The sequence below is a fragment of the Vulpes vulpes genome, chromosome 11 (genome assembly GCF_048418805.1).
Source record: "Vulpes vulpes isolate BD-2025 chromosome 11, VulVul3, whole genome shotgun sequence".
In the NCBI taxonomy this organism is placed as follows: Eukaryota; Metazoa; Chordata; class Mammalia; order Carnivora; family Canidae; genus Vulpes; species Vulpes vulpes.
Window position 1 is genome coordinate 1,630,795 of NC_132790.1, and position 20,137 is coordinate 1,650,931.

General features: G+C 41.6%; 1 long non-coding RNA gene across 1 annotated transcript; it reads right to left on the minus strand.

The window, feature by feature from the left end:
* Window positions 1-14,677: 14,677 nt before the first annotated feature.
* Window positions 14,678-19,512, minus strand: LOC140594384 (uncharacterized). The gene is made up of 3 exons (XR_011995068.1): window positions 19,363-19,512; window positions 18,699-18,858; window positions 14,678-17,531 (listed from the first exon to the last, which is right to left on the minus strand). It is a non-coding gene; the product is annotated as an uncharacterized lncRNA (long non-coding RNA).
* Between the last annotated feature and the right edge of the window lie 625 nt (window positions 19,513-20,137).

Consider the following 20,137-nt stretch of genomic DNA (forward strand, 5'->3'; position numbering starts at 1 on the left):
AATAATTTAAAAAAAAAAAAGGTTCACACTAATGCATCAAGGCACATCATTATGAAATTTCAAAACACTGGAGGAAAAGAGAGTCTATTATAGAGGGAAGGGAAAAAATCAATTACGTATTAAGGACCAAGAATCAGAATGACATGGGACTTCTCTATGGGAACACAGGAAGCTGGGTGGTCGTAGAGCCATGGCTTCAAACCTCTGAGTGAAAATTACTTCCAAGCCATAATCTATACTCAGCCAAACTATCAATCAAATATAAGGATAAAATTAAGATGCTTTCAACTATTTAATGTCTCATAAAAAAAATTTATTACCCATGTGTCCCTTCTCAGAAAGCTACTGGAGAATTTATTCCACCAAAACAAGGGAATAAACCAAGAAAGATGAAGATGAGAAATCTGGGAAGAAGAGGATTCAACACAACAAACAGACCCAGGCAACTCCAGAATGATGGTGGAGAGAGACCTCAGAGGCCCCCTGACTAGCAAGCTTAGGGAAATCAGTCCACGCTGGCACAGGTTAGGAGACTGCAGAAGATCCATCATCTTTGAGAACAACAGCAACAAAAAGGTTGATGAATGGAGCTGCTACTGGTGTCTGGCGCCCATGGGGGAACCAGCTTAGTCAAAAGTCGAAACACTGAGTATAGACCATCCTGCTCTCCAGACTTTGTGATATGTGAGACAATCAATGCCCTCTAGTTTAAGTGGCTTTCACTTGAGTTTTCTGTTCCTTGTGGCCAAAATCATCCAGTTGGTCCAGAGACGAGGAGGGGTCGGTGCCTGACACCCGCTGGAGACCCAACACCAGGTTAGGCAGCTCCCTCATGAGGTCACATGAACACTGCATTCACTTCCTCCTGAATCCATTCAATCTTCTCTCTTCAACCACTGTTTCCTCTGCTACTTTTTAAGCTAATGGCGGGTCACAACCCTCCTCTACCTCATGGCTGCTTTTCAACTTCCGCTCCCGTTGTCACAATACATATTCTCTAGTGATTTCTTGAGAAAGTAAACGGGCTAGGCCCAGCTCGTATTTTAATGCCAGGCCACATGTTGTCTCTGATGTTCCTTATTGGCTTCCTGTGGTTACAATTCCCATTCCTGGTCTACCCAGCTGGTGTTGTGGGGAGAGGAAAAGAGGCACTAGGGTCATGATGATAGAAGACTGGCTCCCTAGACCCACGCACCACCTCATCGGAAGGTGACAGTAGGAAGGAAGGTGACATCGGAAGGACAGTAGGAAGGAGCCGCGTCTTCTTAGAATGGGCTGTGGAATAGGATGACTTAATGAATTTCAGCTAACTCGGGTGCCTTGTTGAAACATCAAAAAAAAAAAAAGAGAGAGAGAGAGAGAGAATACAAACTCTTTTAATGACTCACACCCTCTATACTACCTCATGAGAAAGGCATTTTAAAGCCTAAACCACAGCTTCCTGCTACAATCATTTTCTCTTGTGGCGTCGCTGGAAATGAGATACGGCCGTTTCTCACCACTTCTACAGTATCCATTCTGGAAATATTATACCCCTGGAGTAGTCTCATCTCCGGGGAAAAGAGGTTCCATTTCTTTACATTGTCGTTTTAAGGGCTAAGGAAAAAAAAAATATCCCATTCATCACATTTATAAAACTCATCTCCACAAAATGAATGTGTTGATCAGTTTTTGTTCAACAGTAATGAAGCCGTTATGCAAATACCAAAGGCAATATTTTAAGTCATGGCATTTTTATTCATAGACTATGTACCGAATACAATTTGAATATGCAAATCTTTTGTTTTTCCATTGATCACAAGCCACACAGCCATTCTCTGTGGGGAGCCAGAACTTCATGGTGAGTGATAGAATAACATGTAGGTACACATGCAGACCCAGGGGCGCTGCGGAGGTGCGTATGCAGAGCAAACGTGTAAGCTCACGTAAGCTTTGTGATAGCTCGATGCGCGGAAATCTGTTTCTACAGAATTCTACGTTATGTGTATATATACTGGGAAGCTTGCATGTGTGTAAATAGATGTGTTGAGGGAGGGAGAGAAGGAAAGGGTGTCTTTAAAGACAGGTATTAATCTGTTCTAAAGATAGGTTAGCATCATACTGTATCTTTAATATATTTGTTAATAAGCCTTTAACGCCAGCGCTGGGGCAGCCCAGCAAATACAGGCCCGGCCGGCCGTGGAGTCCTGGCAGGTTCAGGGAGGCCCGCTGGAATGTAAGGCCTGTGTCGCTGGGAGCCTGTGTCTGTCCAGTGCCCATGGGTACAAGGTCGCGGTGGCCGAGTCCTCGGCAAGTGCCAGGAAGAGTGCAAGGAAGGGGCCACACGGGCACCCTCCTCCTACTGTCCCCAGCTCCATCACAGCTTCATCACAAGAGATCACATCCTAGGAGGGGGCCAGAGAGAGACGGGTGGGACACGGCTGGCTTGGCCAAGTTGGAATCTATCTGCCTGCCCCGGGGATCCTTGGACAAACTGGTGTGAGCTTTGTGCTGTGGGACACCGTCCGAGTGGGCAGACGAGCTACGAGGCTTCTATGCAACAGCCAATCTGCACACCCCAAAGCTCCCCCAGTTTCCACCCACAGGTGTAGGGGGCTGTAGGGAGGCTGGGCCCGCAGTTATCAGGGACCCGAGCTCCGGGTGGGAGGAGGGAACCTGCTCGCCTGGATGATCATGGACACTGACTGCCCCACCAGCAGGGACCACCGTGTTCTCCCAACCCACTGCTCAAAGCCACTTTATAGGGAGGCATTCACACTGCACCGCCCCCCATCCCAACAGCCCGGTTCCTCCACTGGACACTTGTAACGTGGATGACACGCACAGACTTGCCAACCCACCACCTTGGCTAGGCCACCGCTTCCTTAACTGCAGGGGTGGGTTTAACTTCCAGGGGTGGAGGATTGAGACGGGGGAGACACTTCAGGCAAAGCTCAGAGCAGCTGTTCCTAATCAGGAAACATTAGGAAGAAAGCAACCCCATCAGGTCGGAACGACTGCAAAAACCGATCACAGAGCGTAAGAGCTCATCTTCCTCTGTCTCTGCCGAATTAAGCCAGTTGTTCCAGACTTGTCTTTCTAATCAACATCTTACATTGTGTAAGGACTCGACTACGGTTACTCTTACAGAAAAATCAAAGGTGTTCCGCTAAGGCTCTTTTACCTGTGCAATCTACACAGGTAGCTGATGTAAAATGATGATGGTAATTTTATTTATTTTTTTTTGGTGGCAATTACTTTAAATATATCAAGTGGGCAGCTCCGTAATGGTTCAGATGTTTAGATTTCTATAACTGCCTTTAATCTAATAATATCTTTCTCATATTATGTAAATAATAGACACATATCATCTTGCAAATTTTCATTTAAGTTTTTGAAATTTTTCTATTACATGCATTGCCATACTAAGGGGTAATTGAGTAGTCTACAATTTTTTACTTTTATAAATAGAACATTGATAAACATCTTTGTATGTGCTAAAAAAAAAAAAAGAAAAAGAATTTATGCTTAGTATAAAAAAATCTGGAAAATAATGTTAAGCCTAAGAAAGAATATAAAGATCATAATATTTCCCACGCTAAATATTTACTGTTTTGGAATATATCCATCCAGTCTTTTTTCTATTCATATACTGTTTTTCTTTCTTTTTTTTTTTAAAAGAAGTATATGTCACACATCTATTATTGTATAACAACCTTCCTTCTCTCAATAACTTGCATGCATGTTATATGCATTAGGTAATTCTCTCCTAACATTGTTTTCCATGGCTACAAAGTAGTCTGTTAAATGGTTGTACCCCCAACTTTTTAAATCTTATACTTCCATCTTAACAATCCTATTGTACATTTGGATTGTTTCTCGTTTTTACCATTAAAAACATTGTTGTGATGAGTCATGGTTGATAAATTTTGGGGTGCGTCGACGACCATTTCCTCTGGCTCTCTTCCTCAGGATAGATATGCTGGGTCAGAGTTTGCAAAATGTTAATACTCTAAAAGTTATTCACGGAAGATTCATTAAGCCAAGAATTTCATTATAAGAGAGAGAAATGTTGTGCCAACTGTATTTTTTTAAATCTCAGATTCTTTTAGAGTAAATGAAAGGAAATTACTTCTGGAGAGTCTAATTTAAATGCTCTGGAGTGGAGCCCAGGCCAGGCACATACATTTTTTTTAAGTTCTGTAGCTGAGTTTTCAGTCCAGCTCGGGCTGGGGACCACTGGGACTCGTTAGTGAGCTTCCTGGTCTACCGAGGAATTTTACTTCCAGGAAAGAGGTAACTGAGTTACAATCCCATAAACAATTAAAAACACAACACAAAACAAAACATAATGACTGGAACAGAAACTTTTCTAACAGATGCAACTGTGAGTCCTCACAAAGGAATTTTCTAGAGTATCTTCTGTTTGCGTGCATCTGTGAAGTGCGCATACGCAAATATCGAACTTACAGCAATGACCCATGAAAGGAACGTACCTTGTACTCCCTGCCCCATCCCTGCCCCATCACGCCCTTGCTCTGGAGTCCTCAAGTTACTCTGCAACAAACAAACGAGGTTCGCCTTTTCACCTCTACTTTGTCATCTTTATTTGGTAATTTTTTTTTAAAGGAATGGATGAATAAAAAGCCCTGGAAACATGGTCTCCGACATCATAAATTCTCAGGGGCAGGAAGATGAGAGATCCTACGACTTCCTCTTTCTAAGCTTAAGTAATCTCTCAGAACATTATAATCCCCACATCATCCTAGAGAAATTCAATCAGCAGCTTACTCATGCTGCTCTCGGTCTCTAGGACCCTTTTGCTTCAATAACTGCCTCCCCCCATCCTTCCTGCCTTCCAGTCTGTACCCTCACCCCCCGCACTGGCCCAGTCCCCTGTGCACATTGATGCCACTTGACAAATAATGCCTCTACTCTACCCCCCACCCTCCTAGGAGGATGCCCTTCCATTTATATCTTTAGGATTGTCTCATCACTTGTCCCAGCCAAGCTCAGGCCTCTACATCCAACTGTGAATACCTCTACAGCTGCCTTCGAGGGGCCTAGCCATACCAGCTTAAACCACACACGGATCGATTTACAGAAGACAGGAACTATGTGTGTCCAAAAATGTTGCCTTTTATTGTCTTTGGCCATTTCCTACAGAACGGAGCTACACACCCAATTAATAATAAAGGTGAAACCTAGCAAACATTTGTCAAACATTTCATTTGCTAAGCCTGGCACTACCGTAAGTGCTTTATATCTATTCTCTTCAGCGCTAACACATTGCCTGCTTTTCGGGGGAGGAAATTGAGACTTACAGAGGTCGAGGCATTACTGAAGGTTACACTGCTGGGAGGTAACCGAGCGAACTCAAGCGGAGATCCACCATCCAACTTAAATACCCGCCTGCTTATTCATTATGTTCCTAAACTTAGTCTCGAATTGAAGACCATTCATTCTCCCCTCTCACTTATCTGCTAGCCAAACTCCAGCCAAATTGTCTTACTCCCTGTTCCCCCGGAACACCATCTGGAATTATGGCAAGAGAACAATCTCTTTCACTAGAGTAAACTACAGGAACTTTCAGACTACTCCTAGAGAATTCTAGATGTTCAAGTAGAAGGAGAATAAAATATCTGTTCATATGCATCGACCCACCCCAATATTTTTCTGCCAGGTCTTGTTTCATTTTCAAAAGGCAGCCCGTTTCCTTGTAGCTCTTCTTTCTCTTTATACCAAGTCTACGCATCCCTCAAGACCACGCTCATACCCTCTGTGCAATATATTTGCAGCCCATTTACCACCAGGGAAGGTAACTCCCCTTTTCCCATAATTTCTCGTCTACCCACTGCACAAATGCATTTAGAAAGGGACCAAACGTGAGGTTATGTGAACTACTGTATGCACGCAATCCTTGTGGTGGAGAACAGCTTTATGTTAACAGGAAGATCTGGACAGTAGCTAAATATGGCCGTGGGAGAGGGGGAAGCATCTTGGCCAAGTGACTTCACTTCTGGGCCTTCAGCTTCATCATCTTTCAAATAAAGAGGTTGGGTTAAATAAACTCGGTTCTTATTTCTTGCACAGTTTTTATACCTTCCACTGGCTGCACCACTGCAGGTGCCCAACTAGCAGCGTTGAAATGACTAACTTTGAGTCTTGCAACAAAAATATGTGTCTAAACCCTAAACACACATAACTACTAAGTGGCTTCAAGTTTTGCATTTCTGGCAAAACCGAAATTTTGATTTTGAAATTCTGATTTACCTTGGCTTGGTGATTTGCTGTGAGAGTAATCTTCGCGCCAAAACCTTATTCAAGATCCAAATCCAGATAAGCCAAAGCTTTACGAAGGCACTTCCTTGCTGCTCATTTACTCCTGCAGCTGTGTCCCTCTGGCTCTTGCCCCTGCCTCAATCCTAAAAGTGCTTTTGCAAAATCACCAATGACCTAGTTGCCGAACACAATGATGTATTTTCAAACCTCATCGTATACCTACCATGCCATCAGAGATTTCTGACTCTTCTTACTGGACTCTCTTGGCCTGCAGGACCCTTTTCTCTCCTCTGATGCCTTATCCCTCCTCCTAATCTCCTTCATGAGTTCTTCTTATTATTTTCCATAAAATAGTCATGTCCCTGGGTTCCACCCTTGGTCCTTGTCTCAATTTCTGCATTTTCCCTGAGTGATTTCATCTAAACCCCGAATTTCCTAAACAGGATTTCTCACTCCCAGCTCTCTCCTGCATTTTAGATGTGTATATAAGAAACGTCTACACTGGAAACATCCCACAAATACCTTAAGGCCAACTTACACAGAGCTAAATCATTATATTTCATCCAACGATGAATTCCAACCTCATTAATATGGACATGCATGTAAGCTAATCATCTCCCCTATCACCATGCCTCGTCTTTCTCCTTTCTCTGTAGGTGATAGGTGAACATAGGTTATCTAGGAAATAAATGCAACCAAATTTAGAAAGCTTTATTTCAACTCCCAACTCCTAAAGTCCTTCAGCGCCAAAAAATCCTCAAGTAAGTATTTTACTTTAGTTTTTATTTTAGATTTATTTAGATTTATTTGAGGGGGCGGAGGAGGGTGTGCAAGTGGAGGGAGCACAGAGAGAGAGGGAGAGAGAGGATCTCAAGCAGACTCCTCGCTGAGCACAGAGCCCAACATGGGGCTCAGTCTCAGGACCCAGAGAGCATGACCTGAGCCAAAATCAAGAGTTTAGCCAACTGAGCCACTCAGGCGCCAAATTTACTTTTATTTTATTTTTTTTTTTTTTTCAAATTTACTTTTAAATTAACATATAATGTAATTGGTTTTTTTGTATACGGTTCTATGAATTTTAACACATGAATGGATTTCTGTAACTACCTCCATAATGAAAGTACAGAAGAGTTTCATATTTTGCTCCAAAAAAATTTCCCTTGTGTTATCCCTTCGTAGTGAGACCCTCTCCCTACTCCTCAGCCCTGGAAGTAACTGATCTTTCCCTTATCGCTACACTTCTGTCTTTGAGAGAATGACATATGAGTAGTATTATATAGTATGTAAACCTTTAAAAAGCAGATTCTTTAAATAAGCATAATGCCTTTTAGATCAATCCAAATTGTTTTGTGTACAAATAATTTGTTCCTTATATTACCAAATAGTATTTTGTGGTACAGATGCAGCATGATTTGTCTATACATTCACCCATTGAAGGACATGTGGGTGTTTCCAATTCTTGGTGATTATGAATAGAGCTTCTATAAATATTCACGGACAGGTTTTTTATAGGAATATAAGTTTTCACTTCTCTAGGGCAAATACTCAGGAATAAGATTACTGGGTCATATGGGAAATACATGCTTAATTTTATTTTATGTTAATTTTTTAAAGATGTATTTAGTTATTTGAGAGAGAGAGAGAAAGAGAGAGTGTGAGCGGGGAGGGTCAAAGGGAGAGAGAGAAGCAGGCCCCCCACTAAGCAGGGAGCCCAGACGGGGGCTCGATTCCAGGACCCTGGGATCACAACATGAGTCGAGGGCAGATGCTTAATGGCCTGAGCTACCCAGGTGCTCTCTCTATTTGTTCCCAAATTTAAGGAAAGAGCGTTTAGTCTTTCACCATTAAATATGTAAGCTATGTGTTTTACAGATACCCTTTATTGGGTTAAGAAAATTTTCTTCTATTTCTAGTTTGTTGAGAATCTTTCTCTAAAATGATGTCGAATTTCATCAAATCCTTTTTCTGCATCAATTGATATGATCATGTGATTTTTTTTCTTTACATTGTTAATATGGTGAATTACATTTACTGATTATCTAACACTGCGCCAATCTCACATTCCCACTGTAATCTCTACTCGGTCATGGTGTTTTATTGTTTTCATATATTGAAATCTTCAACTCCTTAGTATTTTATTGGGTTTTATTATATTTATGGTCATGAGGCATTTTTGGCTTCTAGTGGTTTTTTGTTTTGATTTTTTTTCTAGTGCTATCTTTGTTTAGTTTGGTATTTGGGTAATGCTGGCTTTATAAATTGGGAACGTCCTTTCCTCTTCTAATTTCTGGAAGAGATTGTGTAGAATAGGTGTTAATTCTTCTTTAAATATTTGGCAAATTTTGCCAATGCTACCATCTGTGTTTAGCGATTGCTTTTTTGGAAACATTCAAGTGCAAATTTAATTTGTTTGTTACCTAATTTTTTATCTATTACATCTTTGGTGAGTTTTGGTAGTGTACTGTTTTCAAGAAATTATTCTACTTCATCTGTTTTCAAATTTGTGTCAGTAAAGTTGTCCTTAGGATTCCCTTAATACCTTTTTAGCATCTATGAGATAGGGATATCCCATCTTTCATTCCTGATATTGATAATTTATGGCTTATCTCTTTTTTCTTTGTCAGTCTTGCTGAAACTTATCAATATTATTAATCTCAAAGAATCAGTTTTTGTTTTTATTGATTTGCTCCATTGTTTTCTTTCTTCAATTTCACTGATCTCTACTATTATATTTATTTTTCATCATTTCTGCTTCCTTTGTGTTTATTTTATTCCTATTTTTCCAGTTTTTCTTTTTTTTAATGAAAGTCTAGGGATGCCTGGGTGGCTCGGCTGTTAAGCGTCTGCCTTCAGATGGGATCGAGTCCCTCATCAAGCTCTTTGCAGGGAGCCTGCTTCTCCCTCTGCCTATGTCTCTGCCTCTCTCTCTGTATGTCTCTCATTAATAAATAAAGTCTTAAAAAAAATGAAAGTCTAGGTTATTGATTTGACACTTTCTTTTCTTAGATAAGCATCTAATTCTATTGGTTTTTTTAAAAAAATTTTTATGGAAAATTCTGTGCAGTAGAAAAATACTCAGACCTAGCATAGTGTGCATCAGATTTCACTTGAATGCAAGACAAGAAAGAATGAATCCATCACCCGTTTTGAGAGAGGGGAACAAATGATTCCAATGTAAACTCCCTAGATGGTCCAGTACAGAATTAGCCACAGAGAATTAATAGGCAAGAGCTGTCAGGGAGCAAACAATGGACAAAAATTCTCTGAAACAGTGTAGGAACCTCTCCTGCAAGGCTCTTGGTCTTTTCTACTAAAAATTAACACTCTGATAGCTTTCTGTATTTTCTTCAGTCACACATGCTCCTACCTTTATGCCTCTTCTGCTTAGAAACACCAACATGCGTTGTGGAAGTGTCCCTGGAACGTTGTTTATAATATACTCAATTGCACCCTACGTGATTCACTCAGTAAATATTAATAAACATTTCTGGTGTGTCTGAGGTTGCAAAAGAATTACTTAAAGCTGTATATTTTAATGAACTGAAGGGAGAACACAGTATACACAAATGAGATCTACATCAATCAGTAACAGCTATTATTTATTTAAAACACACTGTGTGCCAGACATTGCATATGCTGTGTACTTTATGTGCACTTAATCTCGGTCACCATCCTGTAAGATATAGATATTTTGGAGGATGGTTTCATGGGAAGAATATAGGCTTGGGAAACAGAAACCAAGTTTGAATCTCTGCTCTCTCTCTTAACATGGCTTAAGCCAGTTACTTTAAACTCCCTGAACTTCAGGGGTTGGGTTTTTTTGTTTTTTTTTTTTTTTTGATTAAAAAATGGGAATAGAGTTTGTGGTGAGGATAAAATGGGATAATATATGAAAAGGGCTTAATTGGGTAGGGAATGTAGGGGTTTTGAAATCTAAAATTTTGACTTCAAACCCACAATCAGCACATATTAGTTATGAGAACTTTGGCAAATTACCTGCTCTGAGTTTTGATCTCGTAAAGATAAAGACAGACAGGTCATCTTCCCCTTCACCACCACAAAGCCTCTCCTGGAGGTGTCCCCTTCTCAATACCAGTGACTCCATCCATCCTCTCGGTTGCTCAGCTCAAACAGCTTGGGATGATTTTTGACTCTCCCTGTAACTCAATCAATCCGAAAGCAAATCTTGTTGGTTCTACCTTCAAATCTATTTACATTTCTTCTATCTCTCCTATCCCCCTTCCATTGTCATGGTCTGCGCCACCTGCCCGACTGTCATCAATTCCTAACTGCTTTTCTCACTTCCTCCCTCAGCCACCACTATTATCATCACAGCAGCCAGGATGACTTTTTTAAACACCAGTCAGATCGAGTTCTCCAACAGCTTCCCATCTCAAAGTGAAAATCAGTCTTGACAATGGCTTAAAATGTCCCTCCAGGGCTCGTCCATCCCTGCCACCCATCCTACCCCCGACCCACCCCATAATGTCTTCTCCTGTGTGCTTCCTGCACCTGCTCTGCTCCAGATCCACTATCCCCATGCCTTTCTGGGGACTCTTCAGGTTCTCTTCCACCTGAGTGATCTTATACTTTCCATTCTTTGCACCTGGAATGTTCTTCAGCCAAATAGCCTCAAGCCTCCCTACTTCACCTCCTTTAAATCCTTGCCCAAATTTCATCTTTTTAGCAAAGCCTCCCCTATCCACACCATTTAAAATTCCAAAAGCCCCCAAGGGGCACCTGGGTGGCTCAGTCGGTTAAGCGTCTGACTTCTGATTTCAGCTCGGGTCATGATCTCAGGATTGTGAGATCAAGCCCTGTGTCAGGCTCCACACTGGGATTGGAGCCTGCTTGGGATCCTTTCTCTCTCCCCCTTCCTTTGCCCCTCCCCTGCTCACTCTTTCTCTCTCTAAAAAAAGGAAAGAAAGAGAAAGAAAGAAAGAAAGAAAGAAAGAAAGAAAGAAAGAAAGAAAGAAAGAAAGAAAGAAAGAAATTCCAACAGCCCTCCAACTCACCAAGTAGTACTCGATGCCCTTACTCTACTTACTTCTCTTTATAACATTTATCTCCATCTAGCAGTGCTATATTGTAATTACTTACTTTTTGGTAGTGGTGTCTGTTCCTCCAACACACACACACAGGAACTCCATGAGAGCAGGTATTTTGGGTTGTTTTGTTGCTTGTGGCATCCCCAGTCTTAGAGTGGTATCTAGCATCTGGTACTCTCTCTCCCTTTCTCTCTTGCTCTTCTGCTCTACCTTGCTCCACCCTCCCTCTCCCCTCTTTCCTCCCCTCCCCCTCCCTCCCTTACTCTGCCTTCCCCTCTCCTCTCTCCTCTCCAAATGTCTATGTAATATGCATATCATGATAGAACGTCTGGATTCATGGAACCCTAAAACAGTGGCATAAAGCCTATCTTAGTTTCCTTAGCTTGTTACAAACAACTCCCCTTCATTGGGAAAGAGCATAGGATTCACGGTGCCTGTAATATGTGTGTATCAGCCCCTATTGTGAACCAGGTGTGGCTTTAAGATAGAGAAGAAATCATCTGAGTCCTCAACTCACTAAGTGTCTAGTTTGAAAAAGGATCGAGTAAACATGTAAGAAATGAGAGAAAGGTACTTGCAATAAATTTTTTTTTTAACTTGGTGAGGGGGCATTGTGAGAGATTTAAAAATAGGTCTGATGGGGTCAAGACAAGCCGGCAATAACAACCAAGTGGAAGAGTAAAGGCACAGCATGTTTGGTGCAGAAGTTTTGATCAATCCAGGGGGCTGATCGAGATGATTCAAGTGTTCCTTTGACAATGAGTCATCCATAATCTCATGACTGCTTTTGCCTGTGTTCGTGGTTATGAAATGATCCTCACACTACAATTCCTAATATTAGAAGGTTCCCTTCCAACCAGTACAGATTGTGAGGCCAGGGAGTGGGTGTTTATAGTGTGGCTTATTTGTTCTCCAGTGGGCTGGGGTTACAGTGCACTCAGCATTTACTGAATAAGAAACACACACTAGAACCTTCCCTAATATGCTGAATGGGAGTAAACAAAAGGTGCTTGGGGGCACATTCAGGGGAACTCAAAGAGCTAGATGGAGGAATGGGAAAGGTGAACAGTAATAGCTGAAGTGTTCTTGTATTATTAAAACAAAATTGCCCTTCTGAGTAAACATTTAGCAAACTGGCAGATTCATAACTCCGGTGTGCAGAGGGATGAATGCACCAACAGCCACAGCAAAAAGGAGCCTTGAGGACATACCTCCCATTTCCAAGCCTTATTTCATTAGTGGAAACTTCTGGAGTGCTGCTTCATGCCCTAGAAGTAGAACTCTGTGCGAGCTTGAGGGTGGAACCTTAGACACAAAGAAGCGTCTGGAGGAGGACCATACATGCTTCAACGATGCTCTTCGGGAACTTGGTGATAACTGCATGGTATTTGGTGATGTCACGTGTGTTATCTCATCTCATCCTCACCACACCCCTGAGAGGTAAGTACTCTCATTTTCTTTATTTGATAAAATAGGAAACTGAGATTCAGAAAGATGAAGTGGCTTTTCCCAAGGGGCAGAATCAGGACTTGAATTTTGGTCTTTTCACTCCCAATCCTATGCACATCTTCCTCTACTTGCCATGATGAAATTCTGGAAAGTTCTGGTCTAGAGCAGTGCTTCTCAACTTTGGTTGCATACTGAAAGCCCCTGGTGGTGTCTACAAACCCTGATGTCTGGTTGCCAACACTAGAGATTCGGACTTAATTGGTCTGGGGTACAATCTGGACAATGGGGGTTTTGTTTGTTTGACTGTTTTTTTAAAAGTAATCTCCACAAGATCAAGAGTCTTGTGCTCTACGCTCTACTGGCTAAACCAACCTGGTGCCCCTGGACAATGTTGTGTTTTTTGTTTTGTTTTTTTTTTTAAAGATCCCTAATGATTCTAAAGTTTAGTCCAAATTGAGAACAACTATGGGGAAATTATATTAAATTACAGCTTCCCTGAGCTCCAACCTAAGCTTACTGAATTAGAGTTCACAGATGAGTTGGGGTCATTGTGTGATTTTACAATCTTCCCAGGTTGTTCTAGGAAGTAGCCAGATCTTGGGACTCGTGGGGTGGATAATACCTGAAGATCCCGGGGCTGGTCCTACCTCTGTCCTTGTTCATGTTCTTACAGGGAACTGATTTATCTTCACAACATCTCAGTTGTTTCTTTATCCGAAAATGAGGCTGTTGATATTCGTTCCATCAATATCTTTGGAATGTCCAGAGGAGAAGCTATGGATGGCCTAAAAGTGATAACACATCCTACACTTGCAAAGTTTTATTATTATTGCTCCTCACTGGTGTGCCTGGCTTTTATCTCTCAGACCAAGTGCCCTCTGGAGGCCACTTCCGTAGGAGGAGGATTCTGGTCTTCCCTTCCTTCTTTCTCTTTCACCCTCTTTACAAGTCACCAGGAGGCACCGTATGGCTGAGAAAAAGGGTCAGTGCAGATTCTCTTTCCCATCAGAGGAAATGATACAGGGAGGAAGTGTGCTCCGCAGGGGAAATGGAAGAGGAGGGCTTGCATGGTCCCAACTGCAGGCCTTGTCAGAGATACAGATGTAACTAGGGGACCGGGACACCGGCCAATGTGCTCTCCCAGCTTTCCAATTCACAAATGAGACTGCCTGTTACCAGTAACATCCCATTCAGCCCAGAGTGAGCAGCTTCTCCAGCAGGGCTGGGCCCAGGCTTTGTGCGTCCAGCTCTACGTGAGCACTGACTGGGGGGCGGGGGACACACGGAATGGAGGAGACGCCTTCCCAGTTCAGATCCAACTTCTCGTTCCAACAGCTCACGGCTCTGCAAATTTTTGGGAGGATGGCAGGAGGGGACCGATGGCCGTCCTCAAGGTTTTCACCCTTTCAAGCCTAGGGAAGAGTCTGCCAAGGACCAATGTCTGGGGTCCACCCCCACGGGTTGGGACGTAAGTGTTTGCAGAGGGCACCCTGTCGTGATCTCCAGGGAGGCGGCAGTGGGCAACTGGTGATGAGGCTGCCAGGAGGAGAGGGCAGTCTCGGAGGGGCCAGTCTGGGCCGTTGGCCCTTACTCTCCCCTGGGCGCCCTTGGGCAGCCTGACTGCCCACCCACTGCCATCCTGACCTTAGGGGAGCAGCCCTCCTCCCTTAAAGCTCTGCACCAACTGCCTCAAGTTACAAGACAGATCCAGCCATGAGCTTTAAAAATTTTTTTATTTAAATTGAATTTAGTTAACATATCCTGTATTATTAGTTCAGGAGTAGAATTTAGTGATTCATCAGTTGTATACAACACTCAGTGCTCGTTCCATCACGTGCCCTCCCTGACGCCCATCACCCAGGTACCCCATTCCCCCCACCCCCCTTCCCCTCCAGTGACCCTCAGTGTGTTTCCTAGAGTTAAGAGTCATGGTTTGCCCCCCTCTGCTTTCATCTTATTTTATTTTTCCTTCCCTTCCTCTATGTGTTACTCTGTTTTGTTTCTTAAATTCCACACGGTGAGATCGTATGGTATTTGTCTTTCTCTGACTGACTGATTTCACTTACTTAGCAGGATACCTCTAGTTCCATCCATGTTGTTGCAAATGGTAGGATTTTATTCTTTTACATGGCTGAGTAATATTCCATTATATATATATAAAACATCTCTTTTATCCATTCATCTATTGATGGACATCTGGGCTCTTTCCATAGTTTGGCTATTGTGGGCGTTGCTGCTATGAACACTGGGGGACATGTGCCCCTTCAAATCACTATCTTTGTATCCTTTAGATAAATACCTGGTAGTGCAGGGGTGCCTGTGTGACTCAGTCAGTTAAGCATCTGCCTTTGGCCCAGGTTATGGTCTCAGGGTCCTGGGATCAAGCCCTGAGTCAGGCTTCCTGCTCAGTGGGGAACCTGCTTCTCCCTCTCCCTCTTCCCTTTCCCCTGCTTGTGCTCATTCTCCCAAATAAATAAAATCTTAAAAACAAACAAACAAACAAACAAAAACAAAAAACAATCTAGTAGTGCAATTGCTGGGTCATAGGGCAGCTCTATTTCTAACTCTTTGAGGAAGCTCCCCACTGTTTCCCAGAGGGGCTGCGCAAGCCGGTGCAGCCGTGCACGAGGGCTCCCTTTCTCTGCATCCTCGCCAACGTTTGTTTCCTTCTGACTTGTTGATTTTAGCCATTCTGACTGGTGTGAGGTGGTATCTCATTGCAGTGTTGATTTGCTATTTCCCTGATGGCAAGTGATGTTGAGCATTTTTTCATGTGTTTGTTGTTAGCCATGATTTTTTTAAAAATCTTGCCTAAATTTTGAGGGAGAACCAAAAGAAAATGACCAAGAAAATGAAAAGAAATGAAAATGAAAGAGATAAATGAAAGAATGATAAGAAACATAAATGAAAGATAAATGTCTGTCAAAGATAGCACTTGCCAGCAGCCTGCTCTCACCAAAAATCCTCCTGACCACAGCTCCCCACTAGTCCATCATTGCCAAGAGAGTGTTTTCCAGAACGTAAATAGGTATTTCAGCATGTGTGCATGGGTGCACACGTGCGTGCACACACTCTCACAGAACGGTAGATTAGACAAATATATATATAACCACTTTTTAAAAATTATCCCTCAGAAAAGAAAGAATTGTTATATATTCTAGTTCTTACACAATCATATATATATTACTGGGCTCTCTTATAATTGTTTTATTTTTTAAAATTTTTTTAGATTTTTTTTAATAATTGTTTTATTTTTAACAACGTATACTACTTAGGATAGACCTGTTAACTGAATCAATGCTGGTTTGAGATGTCTAATTGATAGAGGTTACCTGACAAAATCATTGAAGAGAAGGCAAGTAAATTTAACAAAACTTAGTAATTATTCCTGGGATTATAATGTTACAATTTTAATTGTTTTAAGAAATATGTTTTAAAGATAATGTAACATAACAATCACAAATATATACCTGCAGGGTGAATATTTTTAAAAAGCAACATCCTGGTGTTATACAAATGGGTACTTGAAACTGGCAATAAAATTTACTGTTTCAGAGGATATGCACTTAAAAGGCGCTGTGCCTCGGGATGCCTGGGTGGCTCAGGGGTTGAGCATCTGCCTTTGGCTCAGGGTGTGACCCCAGGGTCCTGGGATCGAGTCCCACATCGGGCTCCCTGCAAGGAGCCTGCTTCTCCTTCTGCCTGGGTCTCTGCCTCTCTCTCTGGATCTCTCATGAATAAATAAATAAAATCTAAAATTAAATAAATAAATAAATAAATAAATAAATAAATAAAAGGTGCTGTGCCTCAAACTAGTGAGAAGATAAGTGCTCTAGAAAACTGTTAGATGAGGGATCCCTGGGTGGCGCAGCGGTTTGGCGCCTGCCTTTGGCTCAGGGCTCGATCCTGGAGACCCGGGATCGAATCCCATATCAGGCTCCCGGTGCATGGAGCCTGCTTCTCCCTCCGCCTGTGTCTCTGCCTCTCTCTCTCTCTCTGTGACTATCATAAATAAAAAAAAAAAAAAAGAAAAAAGAAAACTGTTAGATGAGAGTAAAGCAATCCTAGAAATAAGGAAAACATTGATGCCTTGCTCATAAAGTGTAAGAAAAAAAAGTTATGAAATTTGAGATCAAGAAAGCAAACTTCTAACTATATATTTTCCTACAATATGTCATTAAGAATACCGATGGTCATCTACATTTATAAACTAAGTATTGTAGGTAAGCATTTTACTGTTTCACTCATTTCCAAAGCTGACATATGTATGCACCCCCAACTCTTTTTAAAAACTTTTTTTTAAATGGGGAAAATTAGGAAATCACCCATGATGAAGCATGAATAGGAGAAGGGTTGATTATCACAGTATTTGTAGAGCCCTAAATGCCTCATAGGCATTGTGACTTCCTAAAGTGGGAAACAAATACATCGTGGTGCATTTCCCATTCTTATTTGACTCTGGAAACTGTATCCACAGGAGAGAAGAATTCTACAGAACGCGTATTGGGAAACACTGCTCTTGCCCAGAAGGATCCAACCCACCTCAAAACCCCTTTAGCGGCCTCTTTTCCTTTGATCTTGAGCGGAATTCCTCCACGTGAGGACCACCTTACCCCCACCACACTGAAGCGTTCGCCTGAGAAGTTAGTACCTTTAGCCTAAGAGAAACTTGTCGCTTTGTTCTTCTCTGGGTCCTGCCACTCCCTGGGGTTCCAACTTTATTGAATGATTGACATGACCAATGAGCTCACGGTCCAGGTGTGATCCTAAGCCCTGAAACAGAGACTTCTCTGGTCATTTTCAAAGTCAGCAGTATGATAGCGCCCTACCAGGCACCACCCAAACCATCCACCCCAAATCGTAGCGTAGAATGGAAAATTCGCTAGATGATCTGTGAACATACAATAATGGGTAATAATATAAATTGTGACTGCAATGCAGTGAGCATACCTTGGCCTGTGGTCCTGATGCCAAAATGAATATAGTGATTACCGGTGATATGAATGGCCGGGTACGGAGCATGTGCTGCGGGGCAAGCTCTGTACCAAGTTCCTAACCTTTAATTCTCACCCAACGATGCCCACAAGATTGGTACTGTCACCTCCATTTTACAATTAACTAAACTAGGGCTCAAAGTCAAAATAACTTGTCCCAAATCACATAACTAGTAAGGGACCAGTCCAATTACTTAGCCCTCCGTGACACTGAATTTCTCAATCTTCAATTCTTCAGTTTATTCCAAGCTGTCTGCAGTCAAAGGCAGCCCAGCTGCATATTCCAGAGTTACACCTTGAACTCTAAAGGGAATGGCTTTTATACAGTAGCTCCAGCTGGTGGCAGACCAAAGGAAATAAAATGGATTTGTAAAAGGCTTATCTAATATTTACCCAGAACTTCAAAAAGTCCAACAATTGGCTAGAAATGGCTTGTATGAACATTTTTATTTTTATATTACTTTTAAAACTAATCATTCTATTATATTTGATGACTTTTCTATGAAAAAAAAAATCCTAGGAATTGTTTCCCCAAAGAGGAGCTATTGCTACGGTAGGAAAAAAACTAGCTGGCCTGGGTCTGAATCTCAGCTTCCCCATGATTTTGGGTAAGATACTTAAGCACTTCTTGTCTAAAGAAAGCGGATAATTATATCCTCCTTTTAGAGCTGTTAGAGATATAGTCAGGTAATGCCATTTGTAAAGACAGGCACATAGTATTTGTCCAGCAAATTATAGTTCTCCTCTCCCCTGGGGGGGGAAAAATTGGAAAGGGTCCATCTATTCTTCTGTCCTTTAGCTCTTCAGCGTGGGTACCGTGGGCAAGTTTCCACTAGGAGGTGACCACACGGTGCTCAAAGTCATATTTTATTTTCAAGTGGCTCAGGTTTGGCTGGAAAAGGTAACACTAACTATAAGGGAGTTCTAAATCCTGTCAGGGCCTTACCTTGGGCAACGACGTCACAACTTCCCCACCTGTGAAAAGGCAGGTATATGCACCGACGGAGCTTCAGTGATGAAAGCTGTAGGCCATAGGAGAGTCTATATCTACTTCGTGCACGCTGGTAGCTCCCCGGCCCCCAGGAAAGCTTCCTAGCCAGAGAACCCTTTAATTCAAAGAACAATTATGGGTACTAATTGCATACTCGATTAAAGCCATATAATACAGATTGAGGATTTGATATAAGTAATAATTAAAGCTGTTAAACCTTCATACAATGACATATGTGGGAACACTAATATTTTATTTTCTCGTCATATTTTGATCACAAATTATTAATAAAGTGTATCAGCAGTGTTTCAGATTTATGTGTTTTTTTAAAAATATAACTAAATCTTTCCTACTTTGCAGATGGAGGGGATTATTTAAAAAAAAAAAAAAATCAAATGCAGTGGAGTTTGTCAACGTGGGAGACCTGACTATAATTTTGGAAAGTTTAAATGTTTCAAAATGTAAATGCTGTAAACTGGAACGGATAGCACAGGTATGCTTACATCCTGATGGTGCGACTCACTAGCTTCAATTACTTGTCAGTAAAATGAGGACCATTTTATATAATTTGTGGAGTTGATACAAAGACTAGATAAAACGGTCTGTGTAAAGAACCTACCGTGAGACCCAGCATGGCGTAGACACTCAACAAATATTACTTCTTTTTTGCTTTTTCCTGTGTGAAGATGGGCTTCGCTAGCAGATTCTGATTCCATAGAAGTGGTTTAAATATTCTTTGGGGACAGAGAAAGCAGCTTTTAGCAGGCAGCTTTAAACCCTCAGAAACCTCGAGTGAACACTAACCAAAAATAAAATAAATTAAAAGTCAGTGTGAAAATTATAAACATAGACATATTCAGTTATTTTTTGTAAAGCTTGTAGAAAACATTTAAAATATGTAAATGAAAAAGAAGGAGGTGAGGAGCTGTCATAACTCAGACAACAATTCTGTGGCTTTGAAGGGTTTATGCTCATCTTTATGCCTTGGTTCATCCACCTTCCTCACAGGGATAAAATAGAGAAAACAAAGAATATACCAAAAGGCTCAAGGCTCTTCCCCTCAAAACTCACTTTTATGACATAAAAGCAGCTATTTGTAAGGCAATGCTTAGGATTCCTATTGGTATATAATTAGAATAATTTACATTCTCTTGTCTTCCATTTATTGAAAATCGGGGGAAATCAAATTTTGCATGATGGCCATTTGGATAGAAATGCCTGGTCACTGAAAGACTTATAATGTTACCTTTTATTTCAGCCAAATTCAACCTATATCCCAATGGAAACAATATAAATAAAATGCATAATAACTGAATGAACTACCCAAAAGAAAATTCCCTTATACTGATTGATTTCCAGTCATTTTCTTGGGGCTTGGAACTGGGTCTTCAACT